General features: G+C 45.6%; 1 long non-coding RNA gene across 7 annotated transcripts in view; it reads left to right on the top strand.

Annotated features, from left to right (window-relative positions):
- The window catches only part of LOC114853044 (uncharacterized), a 101,915-nt gene that overhangs the window by 21,071 nt on the left and 56,272 nt on the right, over positions 1-24,572 (top strand). For 6 of the 7 annotated variants that reach the window (XR_005897510.2, XR_008694358.1, XR_008694356.1 and 3 more), the window contains exons 1-4: positions 10,810-11,331; positions 14,220-14,534; positions 14,744-14,863; positions 15,215-15,285. This is a non-coding gene — a long non-coding RNA (uncharacterized LOC114853044). Of the gene's footprint in view, positions 1-10,809; positions 11,332-14,219; positions 14,535-14,743; positions 14,864-15,214; positions 15,286-24,572 lie in introns of those variants that run through there. The other variant, XR_008694357.1, reaches the window with a different exon arrangement.

Here is a 24,572-nt window from a genome sequence, read left to right as displayed (position 1 = left end):
TAAAGCGTAATTACAGGTCGTAATTAAAATAATTAAGCAGTGAACTAATGTAGTTTTTTTAATTAACAGTGAATATACGCTAATTACGCATCGACCTGCTCTTTGCTTTGCTATAGCAAAGGTTGTCAATATTTTTATACATTTAAGCATAAAGCATTGTAAATAAGACCATATTTGTGCAGCTGTAAACACCCGGTGCATAATTATCCTCACAGCTTGCCTGCTAGCACCACGCACAGCTTACAGAACGGCTCAAAAATGTGAAGTGACTTGGTAAATACTACAATACCAGACAGAGTGCAAAAGTCCATTCCTGAGTTCAGTCTGGATTTATTAGGGCCAAAGTCCTCCGTCCAGACTTGGCGCATTAGGAGTAAACACTGAGTGAAAAGCGCCGTTGTAAGCTCTGCTTTATTTCCTAACTGTTATTTAACTGTCCTGACTGGGATCGGCCCTAGGACTGTTAAACTTATCAGGCAGCTGCAAAATGGAAAGGACGTGATTTTAGAGTTTGGGAAATGAGTCAAGACCTTTTGATAGAGCAGGGGAGGAAATGAAATAACTGTGGCAAATGAGGCACAGACATTATTAAAAAGCTTGGGTTCATAATTCCAGGCTTTTCACATTCAGCATGAGCCTCGGTAGAAGGTCCGTAGTGGACTGTGCCAGATAATACTTAATAACGTGATGTAGTTTTGCTGTTTTCACTGAACACAATGCTCTGCCTCGTATTATCTGCCAACGTTTTGATCCTAATTGCTGTACTTTGTCTAATTTACTCATCCCGGCTGCGAACAAAGGCGTAACAGCGGGGTCGCCAGTTGTGTCACCCCTTCCTTTCATGCCGCAACCCGAACTCTTAACGCCGCGTGTCGGGCTTTTAATTTGCTGTTCTTCGGGAGGTGAGATTGGAGGAGCGTTCACTGGGGGAAATCGATGGGAAAATGGGATGGAATCTGCTGAGTGGATCAGAGCGAATGGAGTCGGCCCTCATGGGCATAAAGGCAACACTGGAATGAGAAAGCCTAGACAATGTTTTTAACTTCTTCCAGGAGGCTGACGAGAGCAATCTGCCCTCTCAAATCCCTGTGCGAGATGTGCTCGCAAGATTAATTTCGTGTTACTCGGAATTGATCGCTTCTTTATGAACTCATTTGTGCCTGATTCGGTTCAGGCCTGGCTGCGAGCTTTCTGACATATTCCAAACGCGGGAGTCCGATTTCAAGGCGGAGATTTGACTGACAGCTTTGCTGTAGGACTGGAATACTCCTGTAAGCTTGTGGGAAGCGGAGGAACTTATTTAGCGGATGCGGTTTGGAGGTAGCGCGTTGAACATACCTATGCAGCTGGCACGACAGGATGTGTTTGCATTCTTTTGGAAAGATGATCTTAATCACTAACCACCGTCTGTAGTTTAATTAAATATCAAACTTTGGAGATCTGCCTCAGATCAGGTTCAGCTTCTAACTCAATTATAGCCTGTTTGGCCTGGCGTGTGGAGTGAAACCCAGGAAGTTGCTGAATGAAAACATTACTGGAACCCCTGCTAACGCTCGTTTAAGGCGTAGAAAATGCAGTTTTGGTTGTGCTATAGGAAAAAAAAATGAAATCGGATACACGTTAATTCAGCTAGTGTTTAAAGAAAGCCACTGCTTGTCCACGTCCTGCTACAGTACGTCCTCTGTTTCCCCACCGCAAGGCGCTTCACTTCCTCTCCCCTTTGATTCGACCCGAAACTATTTGCTGAAGATTATCCCCAATTAGGCTGAAAACTGTGCCGGTAACGAGCTCTGTGCCCGTCATTAGACGGCGTGTCATCATCAGCGCCGGCCGCTCCAGCGCCGGACGCCCTGTGATGCGCTGTCTCCTGCCGGGCCCATCGGTGTCATAGCAACCCGCCGCACGTCTGAGCGTCCGCCAGCGGCGCCGCAGAGCCGTTCGTGCCGCTCAACTTCCTCTCAGGCTTCACTCTCTCCTCCTCCCCCTGTCTCTGGAAGCACTGCCTCTCCCTTTCGCCGTCGCTCGGGCTGCATCCTTGCCTCTTTCGGGGAAAAAATAAACAGCTCGTTTATAATTTCACAACCTGATATAAAGGACGTTTTGCAGGCCGGATGTTTACAGCGCCGCACAGCAAAACCCCCTCTCGTTGCTCACGGAGGCTTTTTGGTGGTTGATTTGACAGCTCGGCCCGTTAGTTTGTCACTTGTTATGCTGACAGTAATTCTGCATTTCACCACCAGACACAATAATAATGGATAATGCTCTGTCGCACAGACTCCGGTGGCATGTGGTTAATGAAACTTTCTAAGTGAGAACCCACTCATCTTCAAGCTGCCCCAGTTGGGGACATTTAAAGCACCACCGCCATTAAGGTTTATAGTCCACATTGCCGTTTTGTCTCCCACTAAGTACTATGGTTCACGCGTATGTCACTCACTGTTGCAAGCGGTAAATACCGTCTTCCTAATGATATCACCCTCCTTAAGGGTTCTTGGAGGCGTGTAGGTGAGCTCAAGTGGTAAAGTGAACCCTTTAATTATCCGTCACTGTCTACTGTACAGAATGCAGATGCCGCGGATGCTTCTCCCTGTTGCAGGTATGCTGCTGCGTACAGTGGAACGGAAATATACTGTATCCCACGCCACCTTAATTTGTGTCAACCGTTCTTAAGTAAAACACAGACACACTCACAGGCAACGTCTGGGAGGAATAAACCGGTTCTATAATGAGAAAGCAAGGACAAAGTATTTGTCTAATGAAACGCCATCGCGCTCTGAAGGGTCCAGGTAAAAGCAATTAGTGGCTTCCACCAGTGCGACCGACTGGCTTCAGCCTGCTGTATACAGCAAACAGAGCTGTGATCACATTACCCTGTCGTTTTAATGATCCTCCCCTATAGTCCGAGCCAAGTCGCTAATGATCAAACTGGAACTGTACATAAACACATAAAAACCACTCAACACTGCACTTAATAACTACTTGAGCTGCTTTGGAGGGTTTAATGAAAGCGCGCTAAACTGATAGCCTCTCCGTCTCTCACGCAACAACGGGAAGGTAATTATTTCAGCATTGTGCCATGAAGAAGGCTGCGGCATGGGTGTTCACAGCATGGGAGCTCCTTTGATGTCGCAAATCTGTCCACTCTTCAGCCTCAGACTCCAGACTCCTAATGATTATTTGACTCTGGGTGGTTCAGTCATTCTTTCTCGTACCCTTTGAGATACAGCAAAGGCAGCTACAGGACAAACAGGCTTGGCACGTAATGTGCACCTGCCTGCATTACTCCATACGTCCCCTTTCATCAGTTTTACCCCACTCATGCATGTTTTGATGTTAAACAACTACACTTTACTCTCACGCAGTGATGAGCACCCCCCCCGAATAGATGACATGTTTTAGTTGGGTTCTACAAAGTGTGGGACGTTTGCACGTAGACAACCAGGGGCGACGCCGGGTCTCCTCTGTGCTGCGCTTTGTAGAGTGACACTCAAACCATGTCTGTGAGCCTCACATCCTGTCGGAGCCAGAGGTCCACTTGAGACTCAAGTACCAACACACATTTCACACAACCGCCCAAAAATAACCCGCCGCAGTGACCAAGCAAGGAGCTGCCGTTTACAGGGGAGCACAGGAGATAAGATGTAAAAATGGGGCTTGTTTGAATTAGCTGCTTGTCTATTACTTGCTAAGTTTAAAATGTTTTCATTCTGATCTGTGTAGGGAATTCAAATAATGTACATTACTATTACTTGGCTGATGGAAATTGGCCACTGGTGGATGTTATGAAGTGCTACTACAAATGTATAATCAGCGCCGTTGGCCTTTTTAATGGCTGGTGTGTGGTTCTTACTTTTCTAGGGTTATTCTGGGGCTTTCACGCTGCAGCAGCTGTAGGCGAGTGGCCTGCCGCCTTTTCAGCTTTCTGTCAGGCTCTCAGTTGAATTACTCTAATGTTTTATCCCTCGCCGTGTCCCGCTTGTAATGAAATTAATGCCACTTTAATTTGCATCGCCCTCTTGTTAAGTCTCGGGCTGCCGAATGAATGTGGCATTGTTTGACTGCAGGACACGTCAGGGAAAAACAACACCGGGGCTGGAAGAACCACAGAGTGTGTGTATTAACTGACTAGTAAATGGATCTCATAAACTGTCTTCAGGGGGTTGCTGGAATTGCTTTCAGAGTGTAGACACACTTTTTTTTCATTGCTTCATCTTCCTAACTATTGTATGGTTTCATCCTAAGTCGATTAATGTCCAGGGCTTTGGCATTCATGGGCTGAGAAGCAGGAAGTTGGGTGGTGTACAATTTGCTGGAGGTGTATCATGTACCCTGGGCGTCAGGTGATCGACTGAACCGTCCAGGGTGAGAATCGGCCTTCCATCCAGAGCCGTATTCATCCTCGCAGAGACAGCACTTCATTGATCTCTGCCTCCTCTCATCACGGCATCAGTCTCTCAAAGCAGATGGAGAGAAAAATATATATTTTCAATGGAAAATGAGCAGAGCTATTACTCTGCATTGCTGACAACCAATCAATTCCTCTACAGTGTTTTCTGTCTTCAGCTGGACGAGATGCTCAATAAAATGAGCAAGATAAACCAGGCATGTGAATCTGGCTGTCAGAGCTCTCCGACAGGCATTTTATGAATAGGAGTGATAGGCGGTATCTGTGACACACTCTCCCCAAGTCCAAAGGTAACTTAGAGTCATTTTAGTGCACGGTGCATCGGCTGTGCTGCAGAACACTTTAACCCAGTGGACATTGATCCTGGCTGTAATTGAAGAATTGTTACAGGGAACAATCCTTAATGTCTGCTTCACAAATGTAATTTTGGTTGGCAGAATTGGTCTGTGCAGTAAAAGTAAATGGCCCAAAGACTCGGAGCTGCCTCGCTTGTCAAATATTTAGCCAGAATGCGTGTACGCAGCAGTGTAGTGGTGAGCGCTGTCACCTTACAACTATCAGAGCTAGCCCCTCAGCCCATGACAGCTGGGCTGGTTCCAGTGCCTCCATCATTTTTAGGAGAGGTCAAACTAGATCAAACACTGCACTGCTACTTGTGTCGTTCTTAAACTTTAATGGATGTATAGATGGTTCTTGTTTTATTTCTTCTTTTAAAAAGCATTGGGTGGAGTTTGTTTGCTTCATATCCTGAGCGCCATATCGGGTGAAGGCCTTTTGTTGTAAAACAGACGGTAGACAGTTCCGCCTCCCAATCCCACAGAGACACTGGCACTAATGATTTCATTAACATGGCTAACAGGGCACCGGTACACCTGTTCACCGGCGTTCCAGCAGATACCTCGGGAACCTTGAGACAACAGTTTGAGGCCCCCGCCAGCGCGCTCCTTGTTGGTCTCTGCTTAGTAGAAGCTACTGTGTGCACTTTTGGCTGTTTGTTTAACCTGAAACTCGTGCTCCGATTAACTATTTTCTTGGCCTCTTATTCAAAATTTCCACAAGAATAGGTTAGATACTGAAATGTTTGGCTTTGTACACAGATAACTATAAAATGTCAAATCTGTGATGTACAGTGTGTCTCACCTGCCAAGTCCAGGTGAAATGTTAGTACATAATTCTGAGCTCGTCTTTCATCCTGCTGGAAGTAGCAGATGTGGGATGTTTTCCACATGCTCGACAGGAAGGAATACCGAAAAAAAATGCTCAAAAGTAAATTCTTTTTTCTTACATTGCATTTTTCATTTGCTTTTATTGATTTGACTTTGTCACAAGAAATAAAATACCTGGCGCTTCACAATTTCCAGAAATATTTTCATATAAACTGTGTTGATTTTTTTATTAGAGCGGTCTCTAACTACAGCAGCTGGAGTTTCTCTGAATCTCCTCTGTAGTTTTGTCTCATGTTGCTCTCCACGGCTCTGACCGTCTCTGTCTCGCTGATCCCCTTTCCTCACATTATCTGCATGCTTTACTGGTCTGTAACTTGTCAAGAAAGCTATCTGTCTCCTCACCCACTCATCTGAAAGGCTCTCTGGTTCCTCCCCCCACCACCAGCACCCCCCCCCCGTCCCCTCAGACCGTGATTGATAGCCCTCGGCCCACTGTCGTAACAGGTGGATATCGTTAAGTGGTGATAGATGCAATCAAACAAGCTGAGTAGTCGAAAACAGTTGCATAGAAACAAGCAGATCTACAGAAACACACCTTCACACCACACACAGCTTTCATCTAAATATGTGTAAAGAAGATAACAACATAGTTGTAACAAATAAGTCAAGCAGAGAGTAGTAGTTTTTTTAATAGCCACCAGCCACAAGAAAATAACGCTATAGTTAATGTACAACTTATCCTGTACATGTACCACCCACTAAATCACATGTTGCAGTAATTCTGAAACATAATTCTACTTTATTTCGGACCTTTTTTTTTGGCTTTGCAAACTTGAAGAAGTTTGGCAATTAAGGAATTTGGAGCAGGATTTTCCACTGAGTGGAAATGAGCCAAGTCGCCAGAGCACAAATCGGTGGATCCGAGGCAAGATTGTTATCATATTTCTGAAATGCTTATGCTTTATTTGTACAGGCCTGATATTCAGTTTTTCAGAGGGCTGAATTTAACTCAAGCATGAACGCTCTTACTGTGTGTATGACTAAAATGCAGCCTCTCCTCTATCCTTCATGGTGTGTGCCAGTAACTATACGCCTGTTACAGTAACTCCAGGCTGGGGCCCAAAACCCAGACACCATGGCCTACTTTGTCCAGAGGGCCATGCAGGGAGCAGCACTACCTGGGATCGAGATGCTGGTTCAGATTACTGATGCACTAGATGTTACAGTAGTTTTGCTGACTTTCTGTTTGCTAGTGCAAAATGTCTGAATGGCATCAAGTTAAATATGATCTTTAATACCGTAAAATGCAGTGGAATGTATCCAATGACCTGAGAGCAGCACAATATCTGAGTTGATACTATCTGCTTCAGGTATAAAGCTGGACTATAAATCATTATCATGGTTTTCACAGCGGGCTCACAAAAAAGCTCCAAACTCAACCTGGAGAGTTGATCAGGTCCGCGCTGCTGCGTTTTGTGAATCCCGCTGTGTCCGAAGCGAATGAAAGTCAGACTCTTTAGAATAAGAACCACATTTAGAAATCACATGGGTCTTAGGCTGGAAGCTTGCTGATATGCAGCGATAACGGGCCGTCTTTATCACTCGCACACATGCACAGACATAGAGTCGCCCGTGTACACGCATGTAGTCCCCCGCCGCCATGTACACATGTGCTATCGTCCTATCTCACAGACACACACACCCACACACACGCGCTTACGGTCAGCTGTGTGGGATCTCATAACAGAACAAACATTGTCCAACAGGCTACCTTTGAGCACAGGAGAAGCATGCGCCGCCTCTAGCGAAAGCCCTGTTATTTTAATGCACACTTGTGTTTTCCCAAACGCTAAGGTTGCAGTCGGATAACGGATGCTTCACCGCGGCAGATAAGAAAGTGAAAACAGATTATGGAGAGGGCTCAATGTGTATTTATATAACCTGTGTACGGGCAACTGTCGCTAATGCAAGTAGCAGTTTGTGACTTCAATCTACTGCATGAGGAAACGCAGTGCTCTCCAAAAAACCCTGATAAACACAATTACTGTAACTGTAACTACAGGGTTATAGCAGGTTCATGACCTTGGTCACTAAAACCTAAACACAGTCTGTATGTGTAGATTACAATGTCTTTAAAAAAAGTGAAGGTTAGTAGTTTAAGAAACTCGTGACTGTTTTCTTCCATTGGAATCCAAACATTGACCACTGCATTAGCCTGAGATATGGCTTTGACTCCTCGACATGAGGGGAGTGGAGGATGATCCTTTCTGGGAATTAACTCCAGGACCCTCCCTGCACTCTCAAATGCAGGAGCAGTATATCAGGCAGGGAGTGATGGGAGGAGAGCTGGAGGTGTCTGTCAGGGCCCGGGCTCACTAACTCCTCCATTCGACTTGGCCCGCTGGCGAGAACATCGTCGTCATGACGTTACATCACAGGCCATTAGCGCTATCTCCTGATCCCTCACATGAAAGCTGTCAAAACACGATGCTTGAAAAAACGTGCTGAGTCTGGTTTTACAGCTTTGCTTCTGGCACGTTGGTAACTTTGGACTTGTGTGCATCCATCAAAAAACTTCCACATCCTCACTTTGTTTGCGATGCTGGAACATCAGTCGATGTCAGAGTCGTTACACCTCTTTTTAATTTTGACTGCTTCGCCTTTTTTGTTCCAGCGCCTCGAATCACAAAAGCCCCGGTGGAAATCCTTCAATTAGGCTCCTAAGCACAAACACGAGGATGGTTCAGCTGGGAAGTCTTCATTGACCAACAGACCTTATTGATTGACAGTGAACCCTAAACACGATTCGGGGAGGGGGAGTATTCAAATCAAGCAATTACTGCCTGCCAGGGAAGCGTCCCTCTGATGTGTATATTGCAGTTAGTGGGCAGAAAATGGGGTTTATATTTAAGGTTGTGTATTTAGAGAACAGTGACCCTGTCGGGTTTTGCTCTCCCAGTTGGAAAATAAATCTAGCTGGTGTCTTTCAAGATGCTAATTTATGTGTCCCCACTGGCAGCTTGAGCCCCGCTCCCTTTTGAAATGGCAGCACCACCAGCTGGTGTATCCCCGCGCTGGCTCAAAGCGGCATTGTCTGCAGAGCGCTCGAAAAGTGTTTTGCGTTTAGAAACCTGTCCCTTATCCGAACAGAAGAACAAATGGGCCCAGCTGAAGCACTTTCCTAATGTGTCTCCAGAAACATAAAGGGTGTCTCTGTTAGGACAGTGGGCTTATAAACGGTTGCTTATTCGGAGTTGAACCCGTCCTGCAGTTTTACACTTTGATGTGCAGTTGTTTCAGGACCACCAATGCTTCACATTTTAGCAACATATGAGCATTTTCGGGCAGATTTCGGCGTTTTACACTCTACCACCATAGTAACAACAGTGAATATCCATGCGCTTTATTATTTATTATGAGGCCACCGTCAGAGCTGCTTATCAGGTGTCTTCAAATGAAGGTCACACTAATAATTATAACATGCATCACAGTGCTGCATAACTCTGCACTAACAATAATTATCCTATTTTTCACAGAAGTGTAAAATATGCTTATATCAGCATTAAAATGATCCACAAACCGCATTATCACCTAAATCTGTCTCGTCTGTCAAATGATTCACACATTAGCCTCGTGTGTATCACACAGACATAAATACATTATGTCACGCGTTCAATATGAGCATGTCAGACGGTATTATACCCATGACTACACAGTTATGCAGTTCTGCCCCTTTTAGTGCTTCCACCTTCATTCAGACCTTTGCCTTTCTTAAGAAGTGCAGATAGTGATCTTGCGCTACATCTCTGAGATTGAGCGTGCACTTCCAGGAACAATTGGCCTGTTTTGTTTGGCGACAGTCATTTTGGAAGGCAGCCACAGGCCCAATTTAAATACCGAGCAGTTTCATTACTTATATAAGACCCAAATAATTACACGGTCAGGTACAGAAGCACCTGAATGTGCCCCGGGCCTCCCTGGGGACGCATGCAGAAATGTTTAAAGATAGAAACGTGAATGAACTCAGAGAACCGGTTCAATGTGGCTTTAACAGTGAACTCTCCTCCTCAAAAGTTAAAGGTGTGTAATAAGCTGTGTTAAGAACATAAAAAAAGATTGTGGTATGTGCTTGCTTGTATTTACAGCGTGAATACAGCTATTACTCTCAATTTGATGAGTAATTATGCAAACAAACTCATGTTCCCATCAAAGAAAATACCCCAGCATGTAATAGCAGGAGGTTTCCACCCTAAGTAAGTACCATGATGTTGCTAGGAATAATAAATCACTGTAGAAAGAGACTTTATTATGTCCTACTGTAGCTGGGTTGACCTCAGTAGAACAGGTTAAACACAGTAGTTCACTCGATCAGGCTCACCTTTGATTCTTACTTCTTCTCATGTGTATACATGAGAAGAAGTAAGAAAAGGGGACTGAATATGACGAAAAGGGGGGGGTGACAGCCAGGCAGGTTTCAATAGAAGACCTTAAAGGATTCCTTTGCCCTTTTTCCTCGAATTGTTGTTTTCGGAGGCCGAAGTCGCACACATCAGTGTAGAATCAAAGCTTCAGGTTATTTTCATGGCTGACGTAGGATGAGTGATTGCGTGGTGCTGTGGTATTTTAGCCACAGTGAGGAGGCGAGACAGTTAAAACGCCAGATGTTGACAAAGATGCTAAAGCACACATACCTTTTACTTGTGACGTTGTCTCACGAGTCAACAGACCAATAAAAATAATAGAGCATAGTTAATAGTGTATTCAGCCACACGCAATGTACCTGTTAAAAGATAATTACATCTGAAATCACGCTACCAAATATGTAAAATCTACTGTACCTCCGTAGCTGTCTGCGCTGAGAACAACATGGAAGTGAACAAAGCAATGATCACAAGCCACAGTATAAACGCACGCTGATCCAGCAGGATGTGATCAAACCAGCATTTGAAGATAAGGATGAGTAAGTGGGAAAGAATCAAACAGTGAGGCTTTGTTAAGACGCTTTCAGCCCAAGGCACATGCAGCAGGTAGGGGACCATTTACGTACAGACATCCACATGTCTGAGCAGGCTCGATCCTATCTCGTGTCATCCACCGTGTGCTGCCCCGCCTGTCAACGAGGGGAAGCGTGCAGCCAGGAACCAGCAGACGTTCTCTTTGACTTGTGGGCCACCACAGTGAAATGACAATGAAACATGCAATCAGCACATTGCATTATCTTAGCTTGCCCCCCCCCCCCCCCCCCCCCCCCCAGAAGTGTCTGTCACAGGCAGCAAAGCGGTGCTTTGCAGAAAGGAGCCATGCTCACAGTGTGTCACTCCACGCGTTGCGGAGACATCGGCCTTTCTTAGGACAAATCAGGTTCTGCTAATCCCCTACGCCCATTACAGAAGCATGCTTCCTGTTTACTCAACAGCTGGCTAATCAGCTTACACCGAGAAAACGACTGTAACCTGGTGACTTAAGTGCATGAAGACGCACTTAATCATGAATTCCTGAAAGGTTGTTTCGGTGGTTCCTGTTACATTTTAAAACACTTAGGACTCAAGGCTTCTAATATTTGCTATTCTATCCAAACATAAACAGATACAGAACAACTCACAATTATAACGTAGAAGGTTAATAAATGTCTTCTCTTTAACTTATGGTGCCCTGGAGGTGGATGGATGAATTCCACGAGAGAATGGCTCAGCAGGATGAACACAGCACTGCTGTTCTGTGCTGGAGGCTGGAGCAGTGAGGGCAACAGGGAGAGCAAAGGTAAACACAACAAAGACTCGCTGTGTCTCAACTTGAGGCCAAGACAAAGGCGTTACGCCACAAAGGGCTTCATAAGCTCATACTGTATGTGAACAGTGAGTTGATTGGGTTGTCATTCACAGTGTAACGATGCAGTGTATAATCTATTGCAATACGGCTCATCCTTTCAGAATCAATACTACCGACAGCATATTAGTTTCTGTTCTGTGATGACGATGCAGAGTACAGAGGACTCACTCAGAACTTTGTGGACTGGTGCCAGCAGAACCAGGGGAGGGAGAGTGGACTCTTAGCACCTGGGTGTGCATCTGAACAATAATCTGGACTGGACTCATCACACAGATGCACTGAACAGGAAGGGTCAGAGCAGACTCCACTTTCTGAGGAGACTGAGACTCTACCTGTACTTTACTGCATTGCACTGTGCCAACACGAAGTGTCTGAAGTGCCTTTTTAATTGTTTTTGATTATGTTGCTGTATTCCTCTGCCCTGTACTGCTGTTGTGCGAAGTGATTTCCCCGCTGTGCGACTATTAAAGGTTTTTCTTATCTCTTAAACTGTAGCTTGATTTTGCATCCTTCCTTTGCACCAGTGAGGTGCACCATGTTGGGACTGTGTACATGCAGAACTAAATGCTGTTTTGGTGACACAGACTTTCTATCCGTGTGTTGCAGACAACCACTGGTGAGCACACACATCCACACACAATAAAATAGTGTGATGAGCAGAAAACAGCAATACCGAGGAGTGATAAATGAACTGCTAAAATCACATTTTAAATTTTAATACAAATGTAAAATCTAGCTCTGAAGCAGATTCCTACACCGACTCGGAAACCTTTTCTCTGCATGAACCATCAAAGCTCAGCATGAAACAACCTTTTACCTGCAATTATCTCGAAAATCAATCTCAGAACAACTTGACCCATTACTACAGCACCTGACTCATAATTACATACAGGTCGAGATGCTGCAGGGCATTTTGGATTAAAGCTCAGAAAGTAGAATGTTGCCCGGATATGTGACAACATAAATAATACAAAGTAAATTAGAACGTGGTGAAGGTGCATAAACCAGCAGAAATGAATCCATAATGTTTTTCCTTCTGGCCAGAATCAACTCATTTTAGCCATACGACATCCTACTGATTCCACAGGCTGATGACACAGCACATCTGTTGTCGTCTTAAATTTGATCTATGAACAGCGGCTGATGTAATGCAGTTACACGTATCTGTCCATGTGCACTGGAGTCATCAGTTGTTCTTTTACACATGTGCTCAGGAGACAAGTGGAACCAAATGTGTCTGTGTCTGTGACCTACAGTAACTACTGTGATGCACATGTAGCCAGCCTGTAGGTTTTCCAGCTGCTGCTGCTCCTCCAATGTAGATCAGCAGCCTGTTACAGTCATTTGATTGTCTGTTTGTCTGTTTATCTGTTTTATATAGAAAAAAAAACTCAGGCTGGACAATTAATTACTGTACATAATGTTTACTTTGTCGTCAACTACATAATGATGGTACTGTAGCTATAGAATGTGTCACCAACTTGTTTTTTCCTGAAAACATCATGTGAATGTCAGCTGTGTTGCTCCACCACATACAGTAGCTGTGTAAACATCTAACCCACTCATAATTTCTGCCTTGTTCCTAAGTCATCGTGTCCTGGGTCTGGCTTCAGTCGTCCTTGTTTTACATATTGAAACTGTCTGTCTTATCGCAGCGCAGCAGAAACGCTGCGGCGCATACCGGCATGTTTCTCTGGTTTCAGATTCCAAGCAGATAAGAGTTTTATTATGTCTCGCCCTCCCCTCCTCTTCCTCGAACGCATTTTGTTTTCTGCACCCACGTCAGCGTTTAAATCTGTCATCATGCAGTACCATTCATACAGTAGCCCTGTGAAAGAACACAGGAAGGCGGGAGCGGGTGTAGGTGGAGAAGCTGAAAGATAAAGCGATGACGGCTGTCCTCACCTGTCCGGGACAACAGCTGATATGTTTACAGCAAACCAGTTTGACCTGCCCTTTTAACTGGTTGACTTGAAAAGATTCCACATAATGGCTTCCGTTTTCAGGTTGTCCCATCCTGGTGTTGTGTCCATCTATCATCCAGGCGGCTCATGCTAGCATAATACAGGAACCGCCCTCACGTGGGGTCAATGTAGTGCTTTAGGCCACCAAACAGTACATTCATGAAGTACACTTCCTCCTCTACCATATTAACAACTGATCATAATGCCTGCAGAAAGGCACGAGCTACTAATTGGACGAGCTGCTGTCGTTTCCTGCTGCCTGTGAGTGTGCTCAGTGCAGCGGTAGCAGAAGCAACAACACTGCTTGAAAAAAAAAATGAAATAGAAAAAGGAGAAAAGCAGCTGGAAGCCAGCAAACAAGAGAAAAAAAATTCAGTGGACCATGCTGCAAAGCTTTGTTTTTGGCCTGATCGGCAGATAATGATTTGAGGTCTGTTACAACAAACAAAAAGTTCTCACACAAAGGAAATATTTTAGATTTTTCCTTGTGCTTTAACTCAGCGTTTTATGTGAGATCAACACAATGTCGAAATGGGAGAGGACAGGCCTGACTTTCACAGCAGCCTTTTCTTAAAGCGAGAACCCATTGATGCCCTTGATTTGCTGTTTCATTCAAACACTTGAGTGAAGCTCAAACGGCAAATTAAGGGCTGCAGTCCATTATCAGTGTACCATGATGATTGTTCCTGTCTCATGAGATCTCACCTAAAGATAAAAGGTTTCGTTGTTGTTTTCAACCTTGTATCTGTTTGACCATTAGATTCAATTAAACACATTGTTTCCAAATAAACTAACACATACGTTGGACGGATCTGACTGCTGCTATAAGGTTCATCTTTGTGTCTGGATTGTTAGGTTGCCATCCACCGACAGGCCGGGGCAGATGACATGCAGGGAGGGAGAGTCGGAAGGATCCAGAGAGTATAATACACAGTCTCATGTACTGCCTAAAGCAAGACATTTCCCTGGAGAGGGTATTGTTGACAACATGACATAAAGTTAGAGAGAGGCAGAAAAAGAGACAAGGACAGAGGGAAGAGCGAGGAAGATAATCACCTGCTGTAGCCATGAGAGGGACGGAGACGAGAGCGCGCGTGCGATGCTCAGCTTGTTGAGCATCACTCAAAGACGTCGTCTTCACACAAGTGCAAAATCACCAGCGTCAGCTGCGTAAGTGTCCACGCGTGGTTATTGGTAAAGAAGCCCTCGGTGAAAAATTCCAGGTCGTCACAAAATGATCAAGTTGCTGTAAGCAGCGTTCACCGCTCAACGTGTTTCAGCCGTAGCGTGTCAGCCCACCTCCTTACCTGTCATCCACCTTTATGAGGAATTCAATAATCCTTCATGGCCAGGCTGACCTCCTCAATGTGTCATTACAGGCTTTGAGGGAGCACCGGGATCTGGGGAATGCGAGCGTCCGCCTCGCTTTTCTTGGCACGTCGCGAGTGACACTGACTGACGGACGGCGCCTCTGGGAGACGACCAGAGGGTGTGAACCGGTGAGTGTCGGCGTATGTGACTGCATCCGTCTCGGCGTGCGTCTCTGGTGACAAAAGCCCAGATGTGTACGTGAGTGACAGGGCACTCGTGTCCATCACAGCGGCCCATTGCTGTACGTGTTAGCGGGGCCCTAGCTCATATCCTCTGCAAACAGCTACTACTGTGTGAATGCAGGGTTAACGGTGCCTGTGTGCTTATCGCACACAGCCATCTCACAATGACATCAGCCTCGATGCGCCGTTCAGGATCTAGATTTGTCTGCTAACCAGGACAAGTAGAAACATTTCATAACGGTGGGAGAATCCACATCCATTCATGTGGTTTGAGTTGTGATTACGGTTTCCTCGCAGATTGATACGCTCACGCTGACAGACGACCCGGCCGAGGGTGTTGGGCTTTGTTGCTGGGCCAAGGCGCTCAGGTGAGCATTCCCGCCCAGACATAAACAGATCGTTAACAATACAGACGCAGACACAACACAGCAGACGCAGATCAGAGACAGGGCCGCGAAAGCGAACCCGCGGAGTCGGCCGGCGCAGACACATGCGCACGCATACTGCAACATGACGGAACTGTTGCCCTAATATAAAACACACATCTCAGGCTACTAGCGGCGTAATTGGCTCCATATAGCTATAGATTATAGACTTGCCTTGAAAGCTTTTCGCTGGAGGCTCAGCTTTTCGGCTTCACTAATCATTTCTTAGCAAACACATGCAGATGTTAAAGGTTAGTGCATAATTACAGTCATGGGACGGTAGAGAAAGCTGCACGTCGCAGCAGCCTCAGAGGCTCATTTGGGCTTCTGTTAGAACTGACAGTCACTGTTAATATTACTAGCATGGAAGAATACTTTTCAGCTAATTAGGTTAATTGGCAACAGGTCAGTTCCATGACTGGATATAAAAAAGGAGCATCTTGGATAGTCGGCGTCTCCCGGAGGTAAAGACAGGTTCATCAGTCTGTAGTCTGTAGTATTTCATGCTCACCTGCAGTATATGAAGTGGGGATGACATTGACTACATCATTATCTCCTGTACTTAATGTCATCACAAGGGACGAGGCTGAAATAATTAATTGCATCAGACGGCAGGAAAAGAGGCTTGAATTTGTAACATACAGGGCTGCATGAGCTCAGGAAGAATCACTGTGAACACAGTTAGGTTTGCTAAATGCTACTAAGGTTTCTACTGTGCAAAGAAAAGCAAGAAGATTCTCTCGGCCAAAGCTCAGAACTATTCTAAAACGATTCTATGGTCGGATGAATTGAAATTGGACATTATTTATGGAAACCGTGGGCCCGGCCGGCTCTGGACACCATCTGGCTTGTTATCAGCGTGCAGTTCAAAGGCCTGCATTTTTAATGGCGTGAGAGTGCATTAATACCTTGGGAACGGACAGCTTGCACATCTGAAACGGCACCATCAATGCTGGAAGATACGTCCAGGTTTCAGCGAAGCATATGCTCCCATCCAGATGATGACTTTTATGGGGAAGTCTGTACATATTTCAGCAGAGCAATGCGAAGATGGACACGGCGCTGGACCGGCCCGCTGCGCTCCGCACCTGCTTGGTCCTAAATCACAAAGTTGCACTCAAATGAAAAAAAATAAGAAATGAAAGCAACCATGTTTTTAGTCACTTATAAACTGGTCCTCTGAGTCACGCACAGACACACCTTCCCCAGAGCCAGGGTGGTCCAATTATAGTAATAGCCCAAAGTCCTGCCACATCAAAATGAGGAGCAGAGGATTAAGACCTGTGAAGGAAGAAGAGCAGGAGTGAACTGGCGAGCGAGTGAGCGAGCGAGCGGCTGACAGGCCCTTTGAGCATCCGCCGAGCACCCTCTGCCTGAGCATGTGCCGGTGCAGCCTGTGCGTGGCTCTAGGTGCCTCATCATGGCTCCACTTGTCATAATCTGCTTCCTGGCTGCTCTGCTGCCAGCCCTACATTTATTTAGGCTTTCTGGGTCACGGAGGTCCAGTCTGGAGGCGGCTACATAGAATCTGTCACTGCATCAGCCCAAGCGAGCGAGAGCGGTCCCACAGGTGCTCCATCGCTGCTGGCTGAAATTGTCCAAGCCATTTCACCTCTTTTTTTTCTAAACGCTTCTTCAGTTTCATCAAGGTGGGGAGTCATCATCTGCCCGATCACTGTGTGCGTCTTGGTAATCTGTCAGCATACTGTATTTTTCTTTTTTTTTAAAGAGTGAGGGCTACATTATTTACAGAAAGCAAAACACAAGGAGGATTGCGCCGCCGCAGACGTGTTGTTACTAGAAAATCTAATCCTGTGGCAGATAAGGTCCCTGCAGAACTTTTTCACTGCGCAGTTTTACTTTAGCAAGTTAGTCAGGATTGGTCATCTGTGTCAAACAGTGAGAGTCTGAATGGCTTCGGGAGAGATGTGTTCTTTTCCATGCCCATATTGAAGAAAACACTTGTCGATATATCCTCTCATCGGCCTCTGTAGCACGAACTTGGCCTTTTACCCCCCACCAGCAGACAGAACACGTGCCCACACGAACAGAAGGCAACAAAACAATTTAATGTATGCAATGCAATAATGTAAATCCACGGGAAGAATGTTCCCCAGACAGAGAAGAAGGACTCGTCAAGCGCTTTCCTTTTCAGGTCCAGCTGCCACCAAGCTCACTCACCCCCTCAAGATCTGTAGAATCTCTGGAGACACTGAGCCTTGTAGGTGATATGGAAACGACTCGGAGGTTCAAGCTTTGTGGTATTGTTCCTATTAATACTCTGCGATTTATACAATGGAAATTTGTTTAGCAGAGTCTATGTTGGCAGAGTTTATTTGCGTGGATTGATTTATAGTGTCTGAAGTTCCAGACACAAGTAATCTTGATTGAAAACGGGACCGTGCCCTGCTGTCTGAGTTCAACCAAAGCAATTTCTTAGAGAGCAAACCACAATACATCTGTTGCATTTTAAACATGCTCACATTATTGCATGAGGTGCAAAGGCTATCGCGTTTCCTCCCCTCTCGTCCGTCGCCCGCCCACAAGCCGTACCTGGAACGGATTCACGGTTTCACAGACATGCTCGGAAACTCTAATCCCAAGCATCAAAAGCTCTACCACCGGCTCTCCCTGGCATGTTCTCACCCAGGTGTTTCACTGTTCGGCACAGCAGGGAGTGCAGATAACAACTATCCTCTTAGGGGGACTGGACTCTGACTCGATAGGTGAACGTTGGAAGCCAGTGCAGGAGCAGAAGTAGCAGTGAGAGACAAATTGGCTTTCAGGTGAGCTGTGTGGCGGCAGGAGAGTGAGGTGGCGTGCTGAAGCGCCGCCATAATGCCACATATGTTATATACGCAGTACACGGCTGCAGTGTGACCTGAGCCCACTCCATTCATACCTAAAATCTGTTATGCTTATAATAAATAAAGCCAAGGTCGTCATGAAAATATAATTTATTTTATTTTATTTTTGTAATTGTCACTTGAAGTTCCCCTTATTGTTCCTGGAGAGATGCTGGATATCAGTTGGCTACTACGTAGTAATAAATCTGTAAGTGAACTGAGCTCGCTGACTGAAAGTGAGAGGGAAAAGATCTCGGGACAGTTTGTTCTGGCAGCCGTCGACATGGCTCCATTTGAGTCAGATGTCTGCAGCGCAGGATGACTCGATACACGCCCCGTAATGACACTAATGACAGTGGCCCGGCGTCGTTCTCCGTCGCACTAACGAGGGTTCCCCTAAACGTGACCTCTCCTCGCTAAGTGACGGCGCCTCGTTAAAGTCCACCGGGGGCATCGTTCTTTCGTCCAGTGCGATGCTCGGGTCAGGCTGCAGCTCAGTGAGACACGAGGCGCGTCTCAGCGTCCGGACCCATGGTGTGTGACTGTAGAGTCAAACAGCGATGCAGTGTGGTAATTAGTTTGGGATAATTGCTGCTTGCAGCATAAATTTGCTGACCAATTACTGGGACAATGATTTTTTATTTATTTATTTTTTTACCACACTAGAAAATATTAAACGTCATTGTTGTGTGGAGTTTGATCTGAATTTGCTGCATTATGTTGTCAACTTGGCAAACTCAAGAATTCAAAACAATGAATTACATGAACAGTTTGTGTTGTAGATGTAGATAAATAAAGACAAACTGCGAATGAAGAGCCAAATGTAGCACCATTGCATGTTTTTTAGATGCTGAAGCATGAACTAAGTTCACGGCGACGACCACAGGTCAGAACACGGCGGCTGGTGAAGTTTTATGATCCCGCAGGTCCAAATTTGCTAAATTGAACTTCCTGCAGCAGTATACCGTGTCTGTGAAATTGCTTCCCTTGAGACGTGATGCCTGCAAATGTCACTGTCCTCATGGGGCTCGTGTCTTCAGGCAGCAGGAAGTACCTGTCGTTGGCTCAGGGTCGGTCCTCGGAGGAGATGACCTGTCTGCATCCTCCCGCTGCTTCTTCAGGCCTCCCCCCCTCTCATTTTGCCCTTTATCCATCCCGTGTTACTCTCCATCTATTATACTCTGCCTCCTCTGCTTCCTTTTTTTTTCTTGCACACTTTCATACTTACTTCTCGCTCTGCCCTTCTTTGTCCTTGTTGCCATGGCTACTACTTTCTTCAAATGATGTGGGGAGGCAAGAGGACTGATGGGAGATACAGGGGCCTATGATACGCTTGCCATTCATCATTGTCCTTCTCTCTCTCTCTCTCTCTCTCTCTCTCTCCTTAAATCTTTATCTCTTTCAAGTCTTCAATTAGCCACTGCCAGAGCAAAGTCATGCTGAACGAGTTCCTGATGCGCGCCTTCTTGCAGTTCTGTTTGTCCTGTGATTGTTCAACATGGATCAAATACTTAGGAAAAAGTCACTGTTGTTTAATTGCAGTATGAATTTGTGACTGCTTTGTCCACTGCCATTGCACATTTGAAGATTGTTTATGTTTTGAGGATATAATAAGCTATAAAATCCGGGTTGATCTTGATTGTCTTATGTGTTACTATAAAGAAAGCATACAGTAAGCAAGGAATCAACGGGAGAAACACCCAGGACCAAAAGTGTGGAGCCTAAAGATGGGAGAGGACAGATGAACAGCAAGGGAGGAACAAGAAAGAGGAAAGGGATGTGCAAGTCTGTGATGCAGATCAAAGTCTAGGTGATTCCCTAGGAAGAAAGGAGGAGAAAACACACAGAGATGGTGTTTGTGTGTGTGTTGGTAGAGAACGAAGGAGGCCTGCGAAAAGAAAGGGCAGTGATCAAAGCAGAGATGAGGCGATGGGGGAGGGCAAAGGGGAGACGCAGGGAGGAGTGGGAGGCGCGAGGCCTCCGCTCATAGCAACCTTATTGTTTCGCACAGCCTTTATGGGAATGTTTGACTTTTATGATCTGTGCGTCTGGCAGATGCGTGCGCGCACGCACACACACCCACACGCAGGCAAACGGCCCCTGCCTTTCATATGGGCTTTGCATCCGCCGGACAGGAGACGATGCTGCGCCGCCACAGATGCAGCCAGGTCGGGTCGGGCAGCGCCGCCTTGTTATGCCGACCACACAATAGGTAAAAAGATGCCAACTAATGCTGCAGGTGCCGCGCCGCTCCGCTTTCCCCCATTACCTTGTTTCCTAGGCTTTCCTAACTAATGACTAGGCGCCGGTGGACGCCGAAACGAGGGAACAGCAGGAAGGTTTAAATACACATGGCTCCTGCTCAGCAGCAGAGGAAGTTATTTACATAATGCCTCCTGATTACCCATCTCCCTGCCTGCTTGCACTTTTAAGTGCCGGTCTAGTGGGTGAGGCGATACGGGGGGGGGGAAAAAGGAACGTGGCCAAGATTGTGATTTCCTGTGCAGTTGTGCTGTGGATAATGAAATATTAATTTGCAGCCTTGACTTTAACAGCCTTGGGATGCACAGATCAAAGGCAGAGATTTGTCTGCTTGATGTTGTTTCCTTCCACGCGTGGTTACACTTATTTTTCTGTCATTTGTGCATACGTGTATATGTGAGGCTGGTTTAGTCGCAGCCGTCAACAGCCCATCCCACATCTCAGGCCTCTGTGCACAGCAGTGCTGGCAACTCCTGTAGCTCTGGACATTATCATATATGAAGGTTAGCTCCTCTGCCATTACACGCTGGCTAGAACTGAATAAAATACACAATTGCATTTCTTCCTTCTTCCTAATGTGCATACATAACATTATAACCCAGAGTTTTGTTTGGCATACTTACAAAAAAGTGATATTTCATGCAAACAGGAGTAAAGTTTGTCATCTTGTTCGCATCTGAGTCATGCTGTATCCAGTGGGTTTCACCTTATTGACACCTGGGGTCACCTGCCTGACCCGCCATGTGTGGCTATAGCCAGAGGAGCCCTGCTGTGACCAGGTACATGCCTGAGTGTGGATGTCAGAGGTCTGTCCTCACAGGTACTGTAGATGGCAAAAGCACAGAGGAGAGAGGAGCGCGCTCTGTTTTCTATCTCGCAGCAGTGGGTTACATCCTATGGCTGTTTCCAGCTCCCTGTTTGTCCGTGACTGCCTAGAGTCCTTCAGCTGGCACGTGTAGCTTTATTGTATTTAGTTTGAACGGATCCTAACTGTGTTTCTAATGATTACAGCATCATCTTAACCAGATTGTAGCCATGTAATGACATTTGCAGTGCACGCAGAGCTCAGGGTTGAGTAAATGAATTAAAATGAGGATTCTCAGGGGATGGGAATAGTCAAAATAGGCAAGTAATTTACATGATCTGTGTCATTCGACACAATCCGCTGCCTCAAGCCCCGGTTCAACTGTGAGTCACTCTGTTTGTTTGTTGACGGTCATATCCTGTTCACCTAGATGGCAACAGAGCTCAGTGTTCATTAGCAGACAGGCAGGAGACGAGCCAAAGTCACAGAGGGCGCTGAGGGGGCAGCCGTGGCCTAGAGGTTAGAGAGCGCAGCCTCGTGCCCCTTATGAATGATGCATGGCCTGGCTGGAGTTTGGTTCAGTGTCAGGAGAGAGAAGCAGTGAGAGACGGCACCCATACAAGCAAATGAGCATTGATCAAGGGTGCTACAATTACGCTGACCTCAGCAAGTTTCTTCCAGTGGGTGCCCTCAGGAGTGGAGGAAATGGCCTTAGACAGATGAAAGGTCCTGGCGTGTGTGTGTGAGTGTGTGTCGGTGTAGGTGTGTGTGTTTTTTATTAAGTGGGAAAACTGTGGAAGGCAGTTTCTTGCCTTGCTCGAATTAGAGTGTGAGTGTTTTTGGATTGCAGAGGAGGTTTTTACTCTTGAACCCTCAAAACCAGAAATGTTCCATCGTAGATCCAAGTAGAACCAGGGAAACTTTCCAGAAAACTTGAAAAGCAAACATATATGCTTTTTCATCCACTTGTGGCAACTTAGTGGTAAATGCCTAAAATAGGCCCGTGAGTAGGTGACGGCGATGAAGTAGAATGGGAGAGAGGGGGCTGAAGAAAAGAGCGAGGCGTGAGATAAAAGAGAAGGATGGGAAGAATGCGAGAGGGAAGAGGAAAGGTGATACGGTGGGCCGGGGAGTCGACAGATTGATGGATGGCTCCACTGCAGATGGATACTGAGCAGAAACAGAGCTGCAAAAACACACTTAAGCACGCGCATGTATGCCGACACACCTAAATACACATGCACACAAAGATGCCTTCATGAGAAGTCTCGCAAATGTGAAAACAATCACTCTAACGCATAAACAGCCAGGCACAAATTCAGACGCACAGACTTCCATCCCGTAACACTTCATCTCTTTCCTACTGGAACATGCAAACACACGTTATTAATGTGTGTCATCCGGCACTGACTAATAACTGTAAACAAGTATCACCACGGGGCCTATCACGCAGCCCAGTAATGGTTATTACCGTCATCACTCTTCCTGTGATTATCTAGGCCCAACCTCGTTCGCAGCCGCACTGAAATACTCCAGTCCCGTCTCCCGCTCGCTCATTTATATCTCCTGCACATCTGCTCCCAAGGTGTCAGCCCCACGCAAGCGGCATTAACGGGTTCAAGCTGGTCACGGAAAGAAATAAAAAAATAAAAAGGCGCCTGATGTGGCGTCTCTTTAACAAGCGCTAACTCACTAGACTAGACTGGAATGCGGCCATCTGTTGACGCGCTGTAGTGCACGGCGGCGGCGGCGAGCGGTGCAAGCTGAGGGCACGGCAGCCACGCGGGGAGAAGGGGTTTGTGGGTAGTGAACGTCTGAGAAGTGTTTGGAGGACGGTAAGTCCACATTCAGCTACGGACCTTCTTCAACAGACTTTTACACTTCTTCAAACTATGAAGACTGCAGGTCGAATGGAGGAAGGAAAGCATGATCAATATTTCTCTTTTTCAGCATTTGTTCCCTTCTAAATATATTATTCTGGCAATTAAATGCATTCTGTCAGAATATCCCTCTACCTTTTGTGCGTTCCGGCAGAGCGGTGTTCTCAGATTTGGAGGGTGCTCTTTGTTTCTTTTTTTTGCTCGGTGCAGTAATACTCCTACACAACCTGGCCTTATCAAAGCTCCTGCCATTAGATGATGTGTGAGATGGGAGAAGTATGAATATGTTTATAGGTATTCAGGCTATTCATCACCAGCTTTATGTTGTCTGTTTATCATCATTTAACATCATTAAAGCCCAGGTGTAAATCCATACCCAGCTTTGCTAAAACGCCTTTTTCATTGTTGCAGCTCAGAACTGTTTTTTCTGAACTATGCTTTCTATTTTTTTAAATGGGCCCAAATGATTTACATTTACTGTAAATTAATTAAGAAAGCATTAAAAGACTATAGAAGGTAACCCTATAGAATTAAGCTGCAATATGCTGGAGCAGCTTTTATAATGTGACGTGAACTGAAATTGTGAATAATTTGTTTCTGCAGCAGTGTCAGGGTCGGCTGCAGCAATGTTTTGGAGACTAACCTCTAGCTCTTTTCGGGTTTTGAATTGTACAGAGAAGTTGTTGGAAAGCAAAAGAAAAAACAGTAGAGCTCATAGAAACATTTGTACTCTGGACATGATCCCACAACAACACAGTACCAACCTACACCACTGACTCCTACTCACTGACCCACTCGGTATTTGTTGAAATGGCCCGTACCTTCCTGGACACTGGTTGGGCCTGTTCTCTTCAGATAATTCCTCCCACAAACTGATAAGGACAAAAATAACATGTCCAATTTCATTGTTTTTAGTGCAATTGCAGAAGTAAAATAAAAAACACAGTAAGTAATTTCAGGTAAATGGATTAACGAACCGGCAGGTCTGTGTAGAATAACCTTGCAAATATGCTAATTACACAGCTATTTTACAGCAATTTCCATTTCTGCTAAAGGTAAGTGTTGCATTCTGAAAAAAAACGGGCATTAAATGGGGTTGAAAAGAGGGATTAGTATTTGTTAATTGGCAAGATGTTGTTGTACTACTGATTTACAGAGTAGAAATAATGTCGGTGGTTCAGGCTGAGACGGTTTCGTGTTATCTAAGCTTAAAACACCTGATGTAATTCCCATCTGCACTTTTTCCCTTTGTGCTCCAAAGTAAACAGGCATTCTGGGTTTCTCTCCTTTGCGCTTTCATCCTCGCTACAGACTTACTTTGTAATAGATTAAAATGCCAATTGAGCTAGAAGCTACACTTACTCAAGATGATGAATAACAATATTTTCTGCTTGACATAAATACACAAGATAAAATTAATTGCTTATATGAACAAAC

Source organism: Betta splendens, chromosome 4 (genome assembly GCF_900634795.4).
Source record: "Betta splendens chromosome 4, fBetSpl5.4, whole genome shotgun sequence".
Lineage (NCBI taxonomy): Eukaryota > Metazoa > Chordata > Actinopteri > Anabantiformes > Osphronemidae > Betta > Betta splendens.
The sequence above is the reverse complement of the archived record's forward strand: the minus strand, read 5'-3'. Positions and strand labels throughout refer to the sequence as shown.